The 15,106-nt window shown below is 33.5% G+C and overlaps 46 non-coding genes across 46 annotated transcripts; all 46 read left to right on the forward strand.

The window, feature by feature from the left end:
* The first annotated feature begins 182 nt into the window (after window positions 1-182).
* Window positions 183-280, forward strand: Trnai-uau (transfer RNA isoleucine (anticodon UAU)). The gene is made up of 2 exons: window positions 183-220; window positions 245-280. It is a non-coding gene; the product is annotated as a tRNA-Ile (tRNA).
* Window positions 281-491: 211 nt separating this feature from the next.
* Window positions 492-587, forward strand: Trnai-uau (transfer RNA isoleucine (anticodon UAU)). Its single transcript has 2 exons — window positions 492-529; window positions 552-587. It is a non-coding gene; the product is annotated as a tRNA-Ile (tRNA).
* A 210-nt stretch (window positions 588-797) lies between these two features.
* Trnai-uau (transfer RNA isoleucine (anticodon UAU)) lies at window positions 798-895 on the forward strand. Its single transcript has 2 exons — window positions 798-835; window positions 860-895. It is a non-coding gene; the product is annotated as a tRNA-Ile (tRNA).
* A 210-nt stretch (window positions 896-1,105) lies between these two features.
* Trnai-uau (transfer RNA isoleucine (anticodon UAU)) lies at window positions 1,106-1,203 on the forward strand. Its single transcript has 2 exons — window positions 1,106-1,143; window positions 1,168-1,203. It is a non-coding gene; the product is annotated as a tRNA-Ile (tRNA).
* A 210-nt stretch (window positions 1,204-1,413) lies between these two features.
* On the forward strand, window positions 1,414-1,512 carry Trnai-uau (transfer RNA isoleucine (anticodon UAU)). Its single transcript has 2 exons — window positions 1,414-1,451; window positions 1,474-1,512. It is a non-coding gene; the product is annotated as a tRNA-Ile (tRNA).
* Window positions 1,513-1,719: 207 nt separating this feature from the next.
* Trnai-uau (transfer RNA isoleucine (anticodon UAU)) lies at window positions 1,720-1,817 on the forward strand. Its single transcript has 2 exons — window positions 1,720-1,757; window positions 1,782-1,817. It is a non-coding gene; the product is annotated as a tRNA-Ile (tRNA).
* A 210-nt stretch (window positions 1,818-2,027) lies between these two features.
* Window positions 2,028-2,125, forward strand: Trnai-uau (transfer RNA isoleucine (anticodon UAU)). Its single transcript has 2 exons — window positions 2,028-2,065; window positions 2,090-2,125. It is a non-coding gene; the product is annotated as a tRNA-Ile (tRNA).
* Window positions 2,126-2,335: 210 nt separating this feature from the next.
* Window positions 2,336-2,433, forward strand: Trnai-uau (transfer RNA isoleucine (anticodon UAU)). The gene is made up of 2 exons: window positions 2,336-2,373; window positions 2,398-2,433. It is a non-coding gene; the product is annotated as a tRNA-Ile (tRNA).
* Window positions 2,434-2,643: 210 nt separating this feature from the next.
* Trnai-uau (transfer RNA isoleucine (anticodon UAU)) lies at window positions 2,644-2,741 on the forward strand. The gene is made up of 2 exons: window positions 2,644-2,681; window positions 2,706-2,741. It is a non-coding gene; the product is annotated as a tRNA-Ile (tRNA).
* A 211-nt stretch (window positions 2,742-2,952) lies between these two features.
* Trnai-uau (transfer RNA isoleucine (anticodon UAU)) lies at window positions 2,953-3,050 on the forward strand. The gene is made up of 2 exons: window positions 2,953-2,990; window positions 3,015-3,050. It is a non-coding gene; the product is annotated as a tRNA-Ile (tRNA).
* Window positions 3,051-3,568: 518 nt separating this feature from the next.
* On the forward strand, window positions 3,569-3,666 carry Trnai-uau (transfer RNA isoleucine (anticodon UAU)). The gene is made up of 2 exons: window positions 3,569-3,606; window positions 3,631-3,666. It is a non-coding gene; the product is annotated as a tRNA-Ile (tRNA).
* Window positions 3,667-3,876: 210 nt separating this feature from the next.
* Trnai-uau (transfer RNA isoleucine (anticodon UAU)) lies at window positions 3,877-3,974 on the forward strand. The gene is made up of 2 exons: window positions 3,877-3,914; window positions 3,939-3,974. It is a non-coding gene; the product is annotated as a tRNA-Ile (tRNA).
* Window positions 3,975-4,185: 211 nt separating this feature from the next.
* Window positions 4,186-4,283, forward strand: Trnai-uau (transfer RNA isoleucine (anticodon UAU)). Its single transcript has 2 exons — window positions 4,186-4,223; window positions 4,248-4,283. It is a non-coding gene; the product is annotated as a tRNA-Ile (tRNA).
* A 381-nt stretch (window positions 4,284-4,664) lies between these two features.
* Trnai-uau (transfer RNA isoleucine (anticodon UAU)) lies at window positions 4,665-4,762 on the forward strand. Its single transcript has 2 exons — window positions 4,665-4,702; window positions 4,727-4,762. It is a non-coding gene; the product is annotated as a tRNA-Ile (tRNA).
* Window positions 4,763-4,973: 211 nt separating this feature from the next.
* Trnai-uau (transfer RNA isoleucine (anticodon UAU)) lies at window positions 4,974-5,071 on the forward strand. The gene is made up of 2 exons: window positions 4,974-5,011; window positions 5,036-5,071. It is a non-coding gene; the product is annotated as a tRNA-Ile (tRNA).
* A 211-nt stretch (window positions 5,072-5,282) lies between these two features.
* Trnai-uau (transfer RNA isoleucine (anticodon UAU)) lies at window positions 5,283-5,380 on the forward strand. The gene is made up of 2 exons: window positions 5,283-5,320; window positions 5,345-5,380. It is a non-coding gene; the product is annotated as a tRNA-Ile (tRNA).
* A 211-nt stretch (window positions 5,381-5,591) lies between these two features.
* Window positions 5,592-5,689, forward strand: Trnai-uau (transfer RNA isoleucine (anticodon UAU)). The gene is made up of 2 exons: window positions 5,592-5,629; window positions 5,654-5,689. It is a non-coding gene; the product is annotated as a tRNA-Ile (tRNA).
* A 211-nt stretch (window positions 5,690-5,900) lies between these two features.
* On the forward strand, window positions 5,901-5,998 carry Trnai-uau (transfer RNA isoleucine (anticodon UAU)). Its single transcript has 2 exons — window positions 5,901-5,938; window positions 5,963-5,998. It is a non-coding gene; the product is annotated as a tRNA-Ile (tRNA).
* A 211-nt stretch (window positions 5,999-6,209) lies between these two features.
* Trnai-uau (transfer RNA isoleucine (anticodon UAU)) lies at window positions 6,210-6,307 on the forward strand. Its single transcript has 2 exons — window positions 6,210-6,247; window positions 6,272-6,307. It is a non-coding gene; the product is annotated as a tRNA-Ile (tRNA).
* Window positions 6,308-6,518: 211 nt separating this feature from the next.
* On the forward strand, window positions 6,519-6,616 carry Trnai-uau (transfer RNA isoleucine (anticodon UAU)). Its single transcript has 2 exons — window positions 6,519-6,556; window positions 6,581-6,616. It is a non-coding gene; the product is annotated as a tRNA-Ile (tRNA).
* A 211-nt stretch (window positions 6,617-6,827) lies between these two features.
* On the forward strand, window positions 6,828-6,925 carry Trnai-uau (transfer RNA isoleucine (anticodon UAU)). Its single transcript has 2 exons — window positions 6,828-6,865; window positions 6,890-6,925. It is a non-coding gene; the product is annotated as a tRNA-Ile (tRNA).
* Window positions 6,926-7,136: 211 nt separating this feature from the next.
* Trnai-uau (transfer RNA isoleucine (anticodon UAU)) lies at window positions 7,137-7,234 on the forward strand. Its single transcript has 2 exons — window positions 7,137-7,174; window positions 7,199-7,234. It is a non-coding gene; the product is annotated as a tRNA-Ile (tRNA).
* A 211-nt stretch (window positions 7,235-7,445) lies between these two features.
* Window positions 7,446-7,543, forward strand: Trnai-uau (transfer RNA isoleucine (anticodon UAU)). The gene is made up of 2 exons: window positions 7,446-7,483; window positions 7,508-7,543. It is a non-coding gene; the product is annotated as a tRNA-Ile (tRNA).
* Window positions 7,544-7,754: 211 nt separating this feature from the next.
* On the forward strand, window positions 7,755-7,850 carry Trnai-uau (transfer RNA isoleucine (anticodon UAU)). Its single transcript has 2 exons — window positions 7,755-7,792; window positions 7,815-7,850. It is a non-coding gene; the product is annotated as a tRNA-Ile (tRNA).
* Window positions 7,851-8,060: 210 nt separating this feature from the next.
* On the forward strand, window positions 8,061-8,158 carry Trnai-uau (transfer RNA isoleucine (anticodon UAU)). Its single transcript has 2 exons — window positions 8,061-8,098; window positions 8,123-8,158. It is a non-coding gene; the product is annotated as a tRNA-Ile (tRNA).
* Window positions 8,159-8,369: 211 nt separating this feature from the next.
* Window positions 8,370-8,467, forward strand: Trnai-uau (transfer RNA isoleucine (anticodon UAU)). Its single transcript has 2 exons — window positions 8,370-8,407; window positions 8,432-8,467. It is a non-coding gene; the product is annotated as a tRNA-Ile (tRNA).
* Window positions 8,468-8,986: 519 nt separating this feature from the next.
* On the forward strand, window positions 8,987-9,084 carry Trnai-uau (transfer RNA isoleucine (anticodon UAU)). The gene is made up of 2 exons: window positions 8,987-9,024; window positions 9,049-9,084. It is a non-coding gene; the product is annotated as a tRNA-Ile (tRNA).
* A 210-nt stretch (window positions 9,085-9,294) lies between these two features.
* On the forward strand, window positions 9,295-9,392 carry Trnai-uau (transfer RNA isoleucine (anticodon UAU)). Its single transcript has 2 exons — window positions 9,295-9,332; window positions 9,357-9,392. It is a non-coding gene; the product is annotated as a tRNA-Ile (tRNA).
* Window positions 9,393-9,602: 210 nt separating this feature from the next.
* Trnai-uau (transfer RNA isoleucine (anticodon UAU)) lies at window positions 9,603-9,700 on the forward strand. Its single transcript has 2 exons — window positions 9,603-9,640; window positions 9,665-9,700. It is a non-coding gene; the product is annotated as a tRNA-Ile (tRNA).
* Window positions 9,701-9,910: 210 nt separating this feature from the next.
* On the forward strand, window positions 9,911-10,008 carry Trnai-uau (transfer RNA isoleucine (anticodon UAU)). The gene is made up of 2 exons: window positions 9,911-9,948; window positions 9,973-10,008. It is a non-coding gene; the product is annotated as a tRNA-Ile (tRNA).
* Window positions 10,009-10,219: 211 nt separating this feature from the next.
* On the forward strand, window positions 10,220-10,317 carry Trnai-uau (transfer RNA isoleucine (anticodon UAU)). Its single transcript has 2 exons — window positions 10,220-10,257; window positions 10,282-10,317. It is a non-coding gene; the product is annotated as a tRNA-Ile (tRNA).
* Window positions 10,318-10,527: 210 nt separating this feature from the next.
* Window positions 10,528-10,625, forward strand: Trnai-uau (transfer RNA isoleucine (anticodon UAU)). The gene is made up of 2 exons: window positions 10,528-10,565; window positions 10,590-10,625. It is a non-coding gene; the product is annotated as a tRNA-Ile (tRNA).
* A 210-nt stretch (window positions 10,626-10,835) lies between these two features.
* Trnai-uau (transfer RNA isoleucine (anticodon UAU)) lies at window positions 10,836-10,933 on the forward strand. Its single transcript has 2 exons — window positions 10,836-10,873; window positions 10,898-10,933. It is a non-coding gene; the product is annotated as a tRNA-Ile (tRNA).
* Window positions 10,934-11,143: 210 nt separating this feature from the next.
* On the forward strand, window positions 11,144-11,241 carry Trnai-uau (transfer RNA isoleucine (anticodon UAU)). The gene is made up of 2 exons: window positions 11,144-11,181; window positions 11,206-11,241. It is a non-coding gene; the product is annotated as a tRNA-Ile (tRNA).
* Window positions 11,242-11,451: 210 nt separating this feature from the next.
* On the forward strand, window positions 11,452-11,549 carry Trnai-uau (transfer RNA isoleucine (anticodon UAU)). Its single transcript has 2 exons — window positions 11,452-11,489; window positions 11,514-11,549. It is a non-coding gene; the product is annotated as a tRNA-Ile (tRNA).
* A 210-nt stretch (window positions 11,550-11,759) lies between these two features.
* On the forward strand, window positions 11,760-11,857 carry Trnai-uau (transfer RNA isoleucine (anticodon UAU)). The gene is made up of 2 exons: window positions 11,760-11,797; window positions 11,822-11,857. It is a non-coding gene; the product is annotated as a tRNA-Ile (tRNA).
* Window positions 11,858-12,068: 211 nt separating this feature from the next.
* Window positions 12,069-12,166, forward strand: Trnai-uau (transfer RNA isoleucine (anticodon UAU)). The gene is made up of 2 exons: window positions 12,069-12,106; window positions 12,131-12,166. It is a non-coding gene; the product is annotated as a tRNA-Ile (tRNA).
* A 211-nt stretch (window positions 12,167-12,377) lies between these two features.
* Window positions 12,378-12,475, forward strand: Trnai-uau (transfer RNA isoleucine (anticodon UAU)). Its single transcript has 2 exons — window positions 12,378-12,415; window positions 12,440-12,475. It is a non-coding gene; the product is annotated as a tRNA-Ile (tRNA).
* Window positions 12,476-12,685: 210 nt separating this feature from the next.
* On the forward strand, window positions 12,686-12,783 carry Trnai-uau (transfer RNA isoleucine (anticodon UAU)). The gene is made up of 2 exons: window positions 12,686-12,723; window positions 12,748-12,783. It is a non-coding gene; the product is annotated as a tRNA-Ile (tRNA).
* A 210-nt stretch (window positions 12,784-12,993) lies between these two features.
* Trnai-uau (transfer RNA isoleucine (anticodon UAU)) lies at window positions 12,994-13,091 on the forward strand. The gene is made up of 2 exons: window positions 12,994-13,031; window positions 13,056-13,091. It is a non-coding gene; the product is annotated as a tRNA-Ile (tRNA).
* Window positions 13,092-13,301: 210 nt separating this feature from the next.
* On the forward strand, window positions 13,302-13,399 carry Trnai-uau (transfer RNA isoleucine (anticodon UAU)). The gene is made up of 2 exons: window positions 13,302-13,339; window positions 13,364-13,399. It is a non-coding gene; the product is annotated as a tRNA-Ile (tRNA).
* Window positions 13,400-13,609: 210 nt separating this feature from the next.
* Trnai-uau (transfer RNA isoleucine (anticodon UAU)) lies at window positions 13,610-13,707 on the forward strand. The gene is made up of 2 exons: window positions 13,610-13,647; window positions 13,672-13,707. It is a non-coding gene; the product is annotated as a tRNA-Ile (tRNA).
* A 211-nt stretch (window positions 13,708-13,918) lies between these two features.
* Trnai-uau (transfer RNA isoleucine (anticodon UAU)) lies at window positions 13,919-14,016 on the forward strand. Its single transcript has 2 exons — window positions 13,919-13,956; window positions 13,981-14,016. It is a non-coding gene; the product is annotated as a tRNA-Ile (tRNA).
* A 211-nt stretch (window positions 14,017-14,227) lies between these two features.
* On the forward strand, window positions 14,228-14,325 carry Trnai-uau (transfer RNA isoleucine (anticodon UAU)). The gene is made up of 2 exons: window positions 14,228-14,265; window positions 14,290-14,325. It is a non-coding gene; the product is annotated as a tRNA-Ile (tRNA).
* A 210-nt stretch (window positions 14,326-14,535) lies between these two features.
* Trnai-uau (transfer RNA isoleucine (anticodon UAU)) lies at window positions 14,536-14,633 on the forward strand. Its single transcript has 2 exons — window positions 14,536-14,573; window positions 14,598-14,633. It is a non-coding gene; the product is annotated as a tRNA-Ile (tRNA).
* Window positions 14,634-14,843: 210 nt separating this feature from the next.
* On the forward strand, window positions 14,844-14,941 carry Trnai-uau (transfer RNA isoleucine (anticodon UAU)). The gene is made up of 2 exons: window positions 14,844-14,881; window positions 14,906-14,941. It is a non-coding gene; the product is annotated as a tRNA-Ile (tRNA).
* The last annotated feature ends 165 nt before the right edge of the window (window positions 14,942-15,106 follow it).

A 15,106-nucleotide genomic window follows, 5' to 3' on the forward strand; every position in this document is an offset into this window, starting at 1 on the left:
ACAGAACATTTTACAATCACTTAGGATTAGACTTTTGACCTGCATTTCAATGTAATGAAACATTTTCAATGTAAACTTTTGTACTTACCTATTTCTTACTATTTTCTTTATATTAAAGAGTATGATGTGTTAATTCGTAATAAAAAATCCTAATATTAATGCTATTTTGCAATAAAGTGTAAGCTCCGGTGGCGCAATCGGTTAGCGCGCCGTACTTATAGACAGTTGGCTAATGGTAAAAGATATGCGGAGGTTGTGAGTTCGACCCTAACCCGGAGCAATGGTTTTAGTTGAATTGTCTATGCTTAAACAGCAGATATGACAATCAGTTAGGATTAGACTTTTGACCTGCATTTCAATGTAATGAAACATTTTCAATGTAAACTTTTGTACTTACCTATTTCTTACTATTTTCTTTATATTAAAGAGTATGATGTGTTAATTCGTAATAAAAAATCCTAATATTAATGCTATTTATCAATAAAGTGTAAGCTCCGGTGGCGCAATCGGTTAGCGCGCCGTACTTATAGACAGTTGGCAAGGTAAAAGATATGCGGAGGTTGTGAGTTCGACCCTCACCCGGAGCAACAATTTATTTGAATTGTATATGGATTAACAGAACATTTTACAATCACTTAGGATTAGACTTTTGACCTGCATTTCAATGTAATGAAACATTTTCAATGTAAACTTTTGTACTTACCTATTACTTACTATTTTCTTTATATTAAAGAGTATGATGTGTTAATTCGTAATAAAAAATCCTAATATTAATGCTATTTTGCAATAAAGTGTAAGCTCCGGTGGCGCAATCGGTTAGCGCGCCGTACTTATAGACAGTTGGCTAATGGTAAAAGATATGCGGAGGTTGTGAGTTCGACCCTCACCCGGAGCAACATTTTATTTGAATTGTATATGGACTAACAGAACATTTTACAATCACTTAGGATTAGACTTTTGACCTGCATTTCAATGTAATGAAACATTTTCAATGTAAACTTTTGTACTTACCTATTTCTTACTATTTTCTTTATATTAAAGAGTATGATGTGTTAATTCGTAATAAAAAATCCTAATATTAATGCTATTTTGCAATAAAGTGTAAGCTCCGGTGGCGCAATCGGTTAGCGCGCCGTACTTATAGACAGTTGGCTAATGGTAAAAGATATGCGGAGGTTGTGAGTTCGACCCTCACCCGGAGCAACATTTTATTTGAATTGTATATGGACTAACAGAACGTTTTACAATCACTTAGGATTAGACTTTTGACCTGCATTTCAATGTAATGAAACATTTTCAATGTAAACTTTTGTACTTACCTATTTCTTACTATTTTCTTTATATTAAAGAGTATGATGTGTTAATTCGTAATAAAAAATCCTAATATTAATGCTATTTATCAATAAAGTGTAAGCTCCGGTGGCGCAATCGGTTAGCGCGCCGTACTTATAGACAGTTGGCAAGGTAAAAGATATGCGGAGGTTGTGAGTTCGACCCTCACCCGGAGGAACATTTTATTTGAATTGTATATGGATTAACAGAACATTTTACAATCACTTAGGATTAGACTTTTGACCTGCATTTCAATGTAATGAAACATTTTCAATGTAAACTTTTGTACTTACCTATTACTTACTATTTTCTTTATATTAAAGAGTATGATGTGTTAATTCGTAATAAAAAATCCTAATATTAATGCTATTTTGCAATAAAGTGTAAGCTCCGGTGGCGCAATCGGTTAGCGCGCCGTACTTATAGACAGTTGGCTAATGGTAAAAGATATGCGGAGGTTGTGAGTTCGACCCTCACCCGGAGCAACATTTTATTTGAATTGTATATGGATTAACAGAACATTTTACAATCACTTAGGATTAGACTTTTGACCTGCATTTCAATGTAATGAAACATTTTCAATGTAAACTTTTGTAATTACCTATTTCTTACTATTTTCTTTAAATTAAAGAGTGTGATGTGTTAATTCGTAATAAAAAATCCTAATATTAATGCTATTTTGCAACAAAGTGTAAGCTACGATGGCGCAATCGGTTAGCGCGCCGTACTTATAGACAGTTGGCTAATGGAAAAAGATATGCGGAGGTTGTGAGTTCGACCCTCACCCGGAGCAACATTTTATTTGAATTGTATATGGATTAACAGAACATTTTACAATCACTTAGGATTAGACTTTTGACCTGCATTTCAATGTAATAAAACATTTTCAATGTAAACTTTTGTAATTACCTATTTCTTACTATTTTCTTTAAATTAAAGAGTATGATGTGTTAATTCGTAATAAAAAATCCTAATATTAATGCTATTTTGCAATAAAGTGTAAGCTCCGGTGGCGCAATCGGTTAGCGCGCCGTACTTATAGACAGTTGGCTAATGGTAAAAGATATGCGGAGGTTGTGAGTTCGACCCTCACCCGGAGCAACATTTTATTTGAATTGTATATGGATTAACAGAACATTTTACAATCACTTAGGATTAGACTTTTGACCTGCATTTCAATGTAATGAAACATTTTCAATGTAAACTTTTGTACTTACCTATTTCTTACTATTTTCTTTATATTAAAGAGTATGATGTGTTAATTCGTAATAAAAAATCCTAATATTAATGCTATTTTGCAATAAAGTGTAAGCTCCGGTGGCGCAATCGGTTAGCGCGCCGTACTTATAGACAGTTGGCTAATGGTAAAAGATATGCGGAGGTTGTGAGTTCGACCCTAACCCGGAGCAATGGTTTTATTTGAATTGTCTATGCTTAAACAGCAGATATGACAATCAGTTAGGATTAGACTTTTGACCTGCATTTCAATGTAATGAAACATTTTCAATGTAAACTTTTGTACTTACCTATTTCTTACTATTTTGTTTATATTAAAGAGTATGATGTGTTAATTCGTAATAAAAAATCCTAATATTAATGCTATTTTGCAATAAAGTGTAAGCTCCGGTGGCGCAATCGGTTAGCGCGCCGTACTTATAGACAGTTGGCTAATGGTAAAAGATATGCGGAGGTTGTGAGTTCGACCCTCACCCGGAGCAACATTTTATTTGAATTGTATATGGATTAACAGAACATTTTACAATCACTTAGGATTAGACTTTTGACCTGCATTTCAATGTAATGAAACATTTTCAATGTAAACTTTTGTACTTACCTATTTCTTACTATTTTCTTTATATTAAAGAGTATGATGTGTTAATTCGTAATAAAAAATCCTAATATTAATGCTATTTTGCAATAAAGTGTAAGCTCCGGTGGCGCAATCGGTTAGAGCGCCGTACTTATAGACAGTTGGCTAATGGTAAAAGATATGCGGAGGTTGTTAGTTCGACCCTCACCCGGAGCAACATTTTATTTGAATTGTATATGGATTAACAGAACATTTTACAATCACTTAGGATTAGACTTTTGACCTGCATTTCAATGTAATGAAACATTTTCAATGTAAACTTTTGTAATTACCTATTTCTTACTATTTTCTTTATATTAAAGACTATGATGTGTTAATTCGTAATAAAAAATCCTAATATTAATGCTATTTTGCAATAAAGTGTAAGCTCCGGTGGCGCAATCGGTTAGCGCGCCGTACTTATAGACAGTTGGCTAATGGTAAAAGATATGCGGAGGTTGTGAGTTCGACCCTCACCCGGAGCAACATTTTATTTGAATTGTATATGGACTAACAGAACATTTTACAATCACTTAGGATTAGACTTTTGACCTGCATTTCAATGTAATGAAACATTTTCAATGTAAACTTTTGTAATTACCTATTACTTACTATTTTCTTTATATTAAAGAGTATGATGTGTTAATTCGTAATAAAAAATCCTAATATTAATGCTATTTTGAAATAGAGTGTAAGCTCCGGTGGCGCAATCGGTTAGCGCGCCGTACTTATAGAGAGTTGGCTAATGGTAAAAGATATGCGGAGGTTGTGAGTTCGACCCTCACCCGGAGCAATGGTTTTATTTGAATTGTCTATGGCTAAACAGAAGATTTTACAATCACTTAGGATTAGACTTTTGACCTGCATTTCAATGTAATGAAACATTTTCAATGTACACTTTTGTAATTACCTATTTCTTACTATTTTCTTTATATTAAAACGGATGATGTGTTAATTCGTGATGAAAAATACTAATATTAATGCTATTTTGCAATAAAGTGTAGGCTCCGGTGGCGCAATCGGTTAGCGCGCCGTACTTATAGACAGTTGGCTAATGGTAAAAGATATGCGGAGGTTGTGAGTTCGACCCTCACCCGGAGCAACATTTTATTTGCATTGTATATTGATTAACAGAACATTTTACAATCACTTAGGATTAGACTTTTGACCTGCATTTCAATGTAATGAAACATTTTCAATGTAAACTTTTGTACTTACCTATTTCTTACTATTTTCTTTATATTAAAGAGTATGATGTGTTAATTCGTAATAAAAAATCCTGATATTAATGCTATTTTGCAATAAAGTGTAAGCTCCGGTGGCGCAATCGGTTAGCGCGCCTGCATTTCAATGTAATGAAACATTTTCAATGTAAACTTTTGTACTTACCTATTTCTTACTATTTTCTTTATATTAAAGAGTATGATGTGTTAATTCGTAATAAAACATCCTTATATTAATGCTATTTTGCAATAAACTGTAAGCTCCGGTGGCGCAATCGGTTAGCGCGCCGTACTTATAGACAGTTGGCTAATGGTAAAAGATATGTGGAGGTTGTGAGTTCGACCCTCAACCGGAGCAATGGTTTTATTTGAATTGTATATGGTTAAACAGAACATTTTACAATCACTTAGGATTAGACTTTTGACCTGCATTTCAATGTAATGAAACATTTTAAATGTAAACTTTTGTAATTACCTATTTCTTACTATTTTCTTTATATTAAAGGGTATGATGTGTTAATTCGTAATAAAAAATCCTAATATTAATGCTATTTTGCAATAAAGTGTAAGCTCCGGTGGCGCAATCGGTTAGCGCGCCGTACTTATAGACAGTTGGCTAATGGTAAAAGATATGCGGAGGTTGTGAGTTCGACCCTCACCCGGAGCAATGGTTTTATTTGAATTGTATATGGTTAAACAGAACATTTTACAATCACTTAGGATTAGACTTTTGACCTGCATTTCAATGTAATGAAACATTTTCAAGGTAAACTTCTGTACTTACCTATTTCTTACTATTTTCTTTATATTAAAGAGTATGATGTGTTAATTCGTAATAAAACATCCTAATATTAATGCTATTTTGCAATAAAGTGTAAGCTCCGGTGGCGCAATCGGTTAGCGCGCCGTACTTATAGACAGTTGGCTAATGGTAAAAGATATGCGGAGGTTGTGAGTTCGACCCTCACCCGGAGCAATAATTTTATTTGAATTGTCTATGGTTAAACAGAAGATTATACAATCACTTAGGATTAGACTTTTGACCTGCATTTCAATGTAATGAAACATTTTCAATGTAAACTTTTGTACTTACCTATTTCTTACTATTTTGTTTATATTAAAGAGTATGATGTGTTAATTCGTAATAAAATATCCTAATATTAATGCTATTTTGCAATAAAGTGTAAGCTCCGGTGGCGCAATCGGTTAGCGCGCCGTACTTATAGACAGTTGGCTAATGGTAAAAGATATGCGGAGGTTGTGAGTTCGACCCTCACCCGGAGCAATAATTTTATTTGAATTGTCTATGGTTAAACAGAAGATTATACAATCACTTAGGATTAGACTTTTGACCTGCATTTCAATGTAATGAAACATTTTCAATGTAAACTTTTGTAATTACCTATTTCTTACTATTTTCTTTAAATTAAAGAGTATGATGTGTTAATTCGTAATAAAAAATCCTAATATTAATGCTATTTTGCAATAAAGTGTAAGCTCCGGTGGCGCAATCGGTTAGCGCGCCGTACTTATAGACAGTTGGCTAATGGTAAAAGATATGCGGAGGTTGTGAGTTCGACCCTCACCCGGAGCAATGGTTTTATTTGAATTGTATATGGTTAAACAGAACATTTTACAATCACTTAGGATTACACTTTTGACCTGCATTTCAATGTAATGAAACATTTTCAATGTAAACTTCTGTACTTACCTATTTCTTACTATTTTCTTTATATTAAAGAGTATGATGTGTTAATTCGTAATAAAACATCCTAATATTAATGCTATTTTGCAATAAAGTGTAAGCTCCGGTGGCGCAATCGGTTAGCGCGCCGTACTTATAGACAGTTGGCTAATGGTAAAAGATATGCGGAGGTTGTGAGTTCGACCCTCACCCGGAGCAATAATTTTATTTGAATTGTCTATGGTTAAACAGAAGATTATACAATCACTTAGGATTAGACTTTTGACCTGCATTTCAATGTAATGAAACATTTTCAATGTAAACTTTTGTACTTACCTATTTCTTACTATTTTGTTTATATTAAAGAGTATGATGTGTTAATTCGTAATAAAAAATCCTAATATTAATGCTATTTTGCAATAAAGTGTAAGCTCCGGTGGCGCAATCGGTTAGCGCGCCGTACTTATAGACAGTTGGCTAATGGTGAAAGATATGCGGAGGTTGTGAGTTCGACCCTCACCCGGAGCAATAATTTTATTTGAATTGTCTATGGTTAAACAGAAGATTATACAATCACTTAGGATTAGACTTTTGACCTGCATTTCAATGTAATGAAACATTTTCAATGTAAACTTTTGTAATTACCTATTTCTTACTATTTTCTTTAAATTAAAGAGTATGATGTGTTAATTCGTAATAAAAAATCCTAATATTAATGCTATTTTGCAATAAAGTGTAAGCTCCGGTGGCGCAATCGGTTAGCGCGCCGTACTTATAGACAGTTGGCTAATGGTAAAAGATATGCGGAGGTTGTGAGTTCGACCCTCACCCGGAGCAATGGTTTTATTTGAATTGTATATGGTTAAACAGAACATTTTACAATCACTTAGGATTAGACTTTTGACCTGCATTTCAATGTAATGAAACATTTTCAATGTAAACTTTTGTACTTATCTATTTCTTACTATTTTCTTTATATTAAAGAGTATGATGTGTTAATTCGTAATAAAAAATCCTAATATTAATGCTATTTTGCAATAAAGTGTAAGCTCCGGTGGCGCAATCGGTTAGCGCGCCGTACTTATAAACAGTTGGCTAATGGTAAAAGATATGCGGAGGTTGTGAGTTCGACCCTCACCCGGAGCAATAGTTTTATTTGACTTGTATATGGTTAAACAGAACATTTTACAATCACTTAGGATTAGACTTTTGACCTGCATTTCAATGTAATGAAACATTTTCAATGTAAACTTTTGTACTTACCTATTTCTTACTATTTTCTTTATATTAAAGAGTACGTTGTGTTAATTCGTAATAAAAAATCCTAATATTAATGCTATTTTGCAATAAAGTGTAAGCTCCGGTGGCGCAATCGGTTAGCGCGCCGTACTTATAGACAGTTGGCTAATGGTAAAAGATATGCGGAGGTTGTGATTTCGACCCTCACCCGGAGCAATGGTTTTATTTGACTTGTATATGGTTAAACAGAACATTTTACAATCACTTTGGATTAGACTTTTGACCTGCATTTCAATGTAATGAAACATTTTCAATGTAAACTTTTGTAATTACCTATTTCTTACTATTTTCTTTATATTAAAGAGTATGATGTGTTAATTCGTAATAAAAAATCCTAGTATTAATGCTATTTTGCAATAAAGTGTAAGCTCCGGTGGCGCAATCGGTTAGCGCGCCGTACTTATAGACAGTTGGCAAGGTAAAAGATATGCGGAGGTTGTGAGTTCGACCCTCACCCGGAGCAACAATTTATTTGAATTGTATATGGATTAACAGAACATTTTACAATCACTTAGGATTAGACTTTTGACCTGCATTTCAATGTAATGAAACATTTTCAATGTAAACTTTTGTACTTACCTATTTCTTACTATTTTGTTTATATTAAAGAGTATGATGTGTTAATTCGTAATAAAAAATCCTAATATTAATGCTATTTTGCAATAAAGTGTAAGCTCCGGTGGCGCAATCGGTTAGCGCGCCGTACTTATAGACAGTTGGCTAATGGTAAAAGATATGCGGAGGTTGTGAGTTCGACCCTCACCCGGAGCAATGGTTTTATTTGAATTGTATATGGACTAACAGAACATTTTGCAATCACTTAGGATTAGACTTTTGACCTGCATTTCAATGTAATGAAACATTTTCAATGTAAACTTTTGTACTTACCTATTTCTTACTATTATCTTTATATTAAAGAGTATGATGCGTTAATTCGTAATAAAAAATCCTAATATTAATGCTATTTTGCAATAAAGTGTAAGCTCCGGTGGCGCAATCGGTTAGCGCGCCGTACTTATAGACAGTTGGCTAATGGTAAAAGATATGCGGAGGTTGTGAGTTCGACCCTAACCCGGAGCAATGGTTTTATTTGAATTGTCTATGCTTAAACAGCAGATATGACAATCACTTAGGATTAGACTTTTGACCTGCATTTCAATGTAATGAAACATTTTCAATGTAAACTTTTCTAATTACCTATTTCTAACTATTTTCTTTATATTAAAGATTATGATGTGTTAATTCGTAATAAAAAATCCTAATATTAATGCTATTTTGCAATAAAGTTTAATCTCCGGTGGCACAATCGGTTAGCGCGCCGTACTAATAGACAGTTGGCTAATGGTAAAAGATATGCGGAGGTTGTGAGTTCGATCCTCACCCGGAGCAACATTTTATTTGAATTGTATATGGATTAACAGAACATTTTACAATCACTTAGGATTAGACTTTTGACCTGCATTTCAATGTAATGAAACATTTTCAATGTAAACTTTTGTACTTACCTATTTCTTACTATTTTCTTTATATTAAAGAGTATGATGTGTTAATTCGTAATAAAAAATCCTAATATTAATGCTATTTTGCAATAAAGTGTAAGCTCCGGTGGCGCAATCGGTTAGCGCGCCGTACTTATAGACAGTTGGCTAATGGTAAAAGATATGCGGAGGTTGTGAGTTCGACCCTCACCCGGAGCAAAATTTTATTTGAATTGTATATGGATTAACAGAACATTTTACAATCACTTAGGATTAGACTTTTGACCTGCATTTCAATGTAATGAAACATTTTCAATGTAAACTTTTGTACTTACCTATTTCTTACTATTTTCTTTATATTAAAGAGTATGATGTGTTAATTCGTAATAAAAAATCCTAATATTAATGCTATTTTGCAATAAAGTGTAAGCTCCGGTGGCGCAATCGGTTAGCGCGCCGTACTTATAGACAGTTGGCTAATGGTAAAAGATATGCGGAGGTTGTGAGTTCGACCCTCACCCGGAGCAACATTTTATTTGAATTGTATATGGATTAACAGAACATTTTACAATCACTTAGGATTAGACTTTTGACCTGCATTTCAATGTAATGAAACATTTTCAATGTAAACTTTTGTAATTACCTATTTCTTACTATTTTGTTTATATTAAAGAGTATGATGTGTTAATTCCTAATAAAAAATCCTAATATTAATGCTATTTGGCAATAAAGTGTAAGCTCCGGTGGCGCAATCGGTTAGCGCGCCGTACTTATAGGCAGTTGGCTAATGGTAAAAGATATGCGGAGGTTGTGAGTTCGACCCTCACCCGGAGCAACATTTTATTTGAATTGTATATGGATTAACAGAACATTTTACAATCACTTAGGATTAGACTTTTGACCTGCATTTCACCGTAATGAAACATTTTCAATGTAAACTTTTGTAATTACCTATTTCTTACTATTTTGTTTATATTAAAGAGTATGATGTGTTAATTCGTAATAAAAAATCCTAATATTAATGCTATTTTGCAATAAAGTGTAAGCTCCGGTGGCGCAATCGGTTAGCGCGCCGTACTTATAGACAGTTGGCTAATGGTAAAAGATATGCGGAGGTTGTGAGTTCGACCCTCACCCGGAGCAATGGTTTTATTTGAATTGTATATGGACTAACAGAACATTTTGCAATCACTTAGGATTAGACTTTTGACCTGCATTTCAATGTAATGAAACATTTTCAATGTAAACTTTTGTACTTACCTATTTCTTACTATTTTCTTTATATTAAAGAGTATGATGTGTTAATTCGTAATAAAAAATCCTAATATTAATGCTATTTTGCAATAAAGTGTAAGCTCCGGTGGCGCAATCGGTTAGCGCGCCGTACTTATAGACAGTTGGCTAATGGTAAAAGATATGCGGAGGTTGTGAGTTCGACCCTCACCCGGAGCAACATTTTATTTGAATTGTATATGGATTAACAGAACATTTTACAATCACTTAGGATTAGACTTTTGACCTGCATTTCAATGTAATGAAACATTTTCAATGTAAACTTTTGTAATTACCTATTTCTTACTATTTTCTTTAAATTAAAGAGTATGATGTGTTAATTCGTAATAAAAAATCCTAATATTAATGCTATTTTGCAATAAAGTGTAAGCTCCGGTGGCGCAATCGGTTAGCGCGCCGTACTTATAGACAGTTGGCTAATGGTAAAAGATATGCGGAGGTTGTGATTTCGACCCTCACCCGGAGCAACATTTTATTTGAATTGTATATGGATTAACAGAACATTTTACAATCACTTAGGATTAGACTTTTGACCTGCATTTCAATGTAATGAAACATTTTCAATGTAAACTTTTGTACTTACCTATTTCTTACTATTTTCTTTATATTAAAGAGTATGATGTGTTAATTCGTAATAAAAAATCCTAATATTAATGCTATTTTGCAATAAAGTGTAAGCTCCGGTGGCGCAATCGGTTAGCGCGCCGTACTTATAGACAGTTGGCTAATGGTAAAAGATATGCGGAGGTTGTGAGTTCGACCCTCACCCGGAGCAACATTTTATTTGAATTGTATATGGATTAACAGAACATTTTACAATCACTTAGGATTAGACTTTTGACCTGCATTTCAATGTAATGAAACATTTTCAATGTAAACTTTTGTAATTACCTATTTCTTACTATTTTCTTTAAATTAAAGAGTGTGATGTGTTAATTCGTAATAAAAAATCCTAATATTAATGCTATTTTGCAACAAAGTGTAAGCTACGATGGCGCAATCGGTTAGCGCGCCGTACTTATAGACAGTTGGCTAATGGAAAAAGATATGCGGAGGTTGTGAGTTCGACCCTCACCCGGAGCAACATTTTATTTGAATTGTATATGGATTAACAGAACATTTTACAATCACTTAGGATTAGACTTTTGACCTGCATTTCAATGTAATAAAACATTTTCAATGTAAACTTTTGTAATTACCTATTTCTTACTATTTTCTTTAAATTAAAGAGTATGATGTGTTAATTCGTAATAAAAAATCCTAATATTAATGCTATTTTGCAACAAAGTGTGACCTCCGATGGCGCAATCGGTTAGCGCGCCGTACTTATAGACAGTTGGCTAATGGTAAAAGATATGCGGAGGTTGTGAGTTCGACCCTCACCCGGAGCAACATTTTATTTGAATTGTATATGGATTAACAGAACATTTTACAATCACTTAGGATTAGACTTTTGACCTGCATTTCAATGTAATGAAACATTTTCAATGTAAACTTTTGTACTTACCTATTTCTTACTATTTTCTTTATATTAAAGAGTATGATGTGTTAATTCGTAATAAAAAATCCTAATATTAATGCTATTTTGCAATAAAGTGTAAGCTCCGGTGGCGCAATCGGTTAGCGCGCCGTACTTATAGACAGTTGGCTAATGGTAAAAGATATGCGGAGGTTGTGAGTTCGACCCTCACCCGGAGCAATGGATTTATTTGAATTGTATATGGATTAACAGAACATTTTACAATCGCTTAGGATTAGACTTTTGACCTGCATTTCAATGTAATGAAACATTTTCAATGTTAACTTTTGTAATTACCTATTTCTTACTATTTTCTTTATATTAAAGAGTATGATGTGTTAATTCGTAATAAAAAATCCTACTATTAATGCTATTTTGCAATAAAGTGTAAGCTCCGGTGGCGCAATCGGTTAGCGCGCCGTACTTATAGACAGTTTGCTAATGGTAAAAGATATGCGGAGGTTGTGAGTTCGACCCTCACCCGGAGCAATGGTTTTATTTGAATTGTCTATGCTTAAACAGCAGATATGACAATCACTTAGGATTAGACTTTTGACCTGCATTTCAATGTAATGAAACATTTTCAATGTAAACTTTTGTACTTACCTATTTCTTACTATTTTCTTTATATTAAAGAGTATGATGTGTTAATTCGTAATAAAAAATCCTGATATTAATGCTATTTTGCAATAAAGTGTAAGCTCCGGTGGCGCAATCGGTTAGCGCGCCGTACTTATAGACAGTTGGCTAATGGTAAAAGATATGCGGAGGTTGTGAGTTCGACCCTCACCCGGAGCAACATTTTATTTGAATTGTATATGGATTAACAGAACATTTTACAATCACTTAGGATTAGACTTTTGACCTGCATTTCAATGTAATGAAACATTTTCAATGTAAACTTTTGTACTTACCTATTTCTTACTATTTTCTTTATATTAAAGAGTATGATGTGTTAATTCGTAATAAAAAATCCTAATATTAATGCTATTTTGCAATAAAGTGTAAGCTCCGGTGGCGCAATCGGTTAGCGCGCAGTACTTATAGACAGTTGGCTAATGGTAAAAGATATGCGGAGGTTGTGAGTTCGACCCTCACCCGGAGCAACATTTTATTTGAATTGTATATGGATTAACAGAACATTTTACAATCACTTAGGATTAGACTTTTGACCTGCATTTCAATGTAATGAAACATTTTCAATGTAAACTTTTGTACTTACCTATTTCTTACTATTTTCTTTATATTAAAGAGTGTGATGTGTTAATTCGTAATAAAAAATCCTAATATTAATGCTATTTTGCAATAAAGTGTAAGCTCCGGTTGCGCAATCGGTTAGCGCGCCGTACTTATAGACAGTTGGCTAATGGTAAAAGATATGCGGAGGTTGTGAGTTCGACCCTCACCCGGAGCAACATTTTATTTGAATTGTATATGGATTAACAGAACATTTTACAATCACTTAGGATTAGACTTTTGACCTGCATTTCAATGTAATGAAACATTTTCAATGTAAACTTTTGTAATTACCTATTTCTTACTATTTTCTTTAAATTAAAGAGTATGATGTGTTAATTCGTAATAAAAAATCCTAATATTAATGCTATTTTGCAACAAAGTGTAAGCTCCGATGGCGCAATCGGTTAGCGCGCCGTACTTATAGACAGTTGGCTAATGGTAAAAGATATGCGGAGGTTGTGAGTTCGACCCTCACACGGAGCAACATTTTATTTGAATTGTATATGGATTAACAGAACATTTTACAATCACTTAGGATTAGACTTTTGACCTGCATTTCAATGTAATGAAACATTTTCAATGTAAACTTTTGTACTTACCTATTTCTTACTATTTTCTTTATATTAAAGAGTATGATGTGTTAATTCGTAATAAAAAATCCTAATATTAATGCTATTTTGCAATAAAGTGTAAGCTCCGGTGGCGCAATCGGTTAGCGCGCCGTACTTATAGACAGTTGGCTAATGGTAAAAGATATGCGGAGGTTGTGAGTTCGACCCTCACCCGGAGCAATGGATTTATTTGAATTGTATATGGATTAACAGAACATTTTACAATCGCTTAGGATTAGACTTTTGACCTGCATTTCAATGTAATGAAACATTTTCAATGTTAACTTTTGTAATTACCTATTTCTTACTATTTTCTTTATATTAAAGAGTATGATGTGTTAATTCGTAATAAAAAATCCTAATATTAATGCTATTTTGCAATAAAGTGTAAGCTCCGGTGGCGCAATCGGTTAGCGCGCCGTACTTATAGACAGTTGGCTAATGGTAAAAGATATGCGGAGGTTGTGAGTTCGACCCTCACCCGGAGCAATGGTTTTATTTGAATTGTCTATGCTTAAACAGCAGATATGACAATCACTTAGGATTAGACTTTTGACCTGCATTTCAATGTAATGAAACATTTTCAATGTAAACTTTTGTACTTACCTATTTCTTACTATTTTCTTTGTATTAAAGAGTATGATGTGTTAATTCGTAATAAAAAATCCTAATATTAATGCTATTTTGCAATAAAGTGTAAGCTCCGGTGGCGCAATCGGTTAGCGCGCCGTACTTATAGACAGTTGGCTAATGGTAAAAGATATGCGGAGGTTGTGAGTTCGACCCTCACCCGGAGCAACATTTTATTTGAATTGTATATGGATTAACAGAACATTTTACAATCACTTAGGATTAGACTTTTGACCTGCATTTCAATGTAATGAAACATTTTCAATGTAAACTTTTGTAATTACCTATTTCTTACTATTTTCTTTAAATTAAAGAGTATGATGTTTTAATTCGTAATAAAAAATCCTAATATTAATGCTATTTTGCAACAAAGTGTAAGCTCCGATGGCGCAATCGGTTAGCGCGCCGTACTTATAGACAGTTGGCTAATGGAAAAAGATATGCGGAGGTTGTGAGTTCGACCCTCACCCGGAGCAACATTTTATTTGAATTGTATATGGATTAACAGAACATTTTACAATCACTTAGGATTAGACTTTTGAGCTGCATTTCAATGTAATGAAACATTTTCAATGTAAACTTTTGTAATTACCTATTTCTTACTATTTTCTTTAAATTAAAGAGTATGATGTGTTAATTCGTAATAAAAAATCCTAATATTAATGCTATTTTGCAACAAAGTGTAAGCTCCGATGGCGCAATCGGTTAGCGCGCCGTACTTATAGACAGTTGGCTAATGGAAAAAGATATGCGGAGGTTGTGAGTTCGACCCTCACCCGGAGCAACATTTTATTTGAATTGTATATGGATTAACAGAACATTTTACAATCACTTAGGATTAGACTTTTGACCTGCATTTCAATGTAATGAAACATTTTCAATGTAAACTTTTGTACTTACCTATTTCTTACTATTTTCTTTATATTAAAGAGTATGATGTGTTAATTCG

The sequence above is a fragment of the Euprymna scolopes genome, chromosome 22 (assembly GCF_053919585.1).
Source record: "Euprymna scolopes isolate OS-2025 chromosome 22, ASM5391958v1, whole genome shotgun sequence".
Taxonomy (NCBI): domain Eukaryota; kingdom Metazoa; phylum Mollusca; class Cephalopoda; order Sepiida; family Sepiolidae; genus Euprymna; species Euprymna scolopes.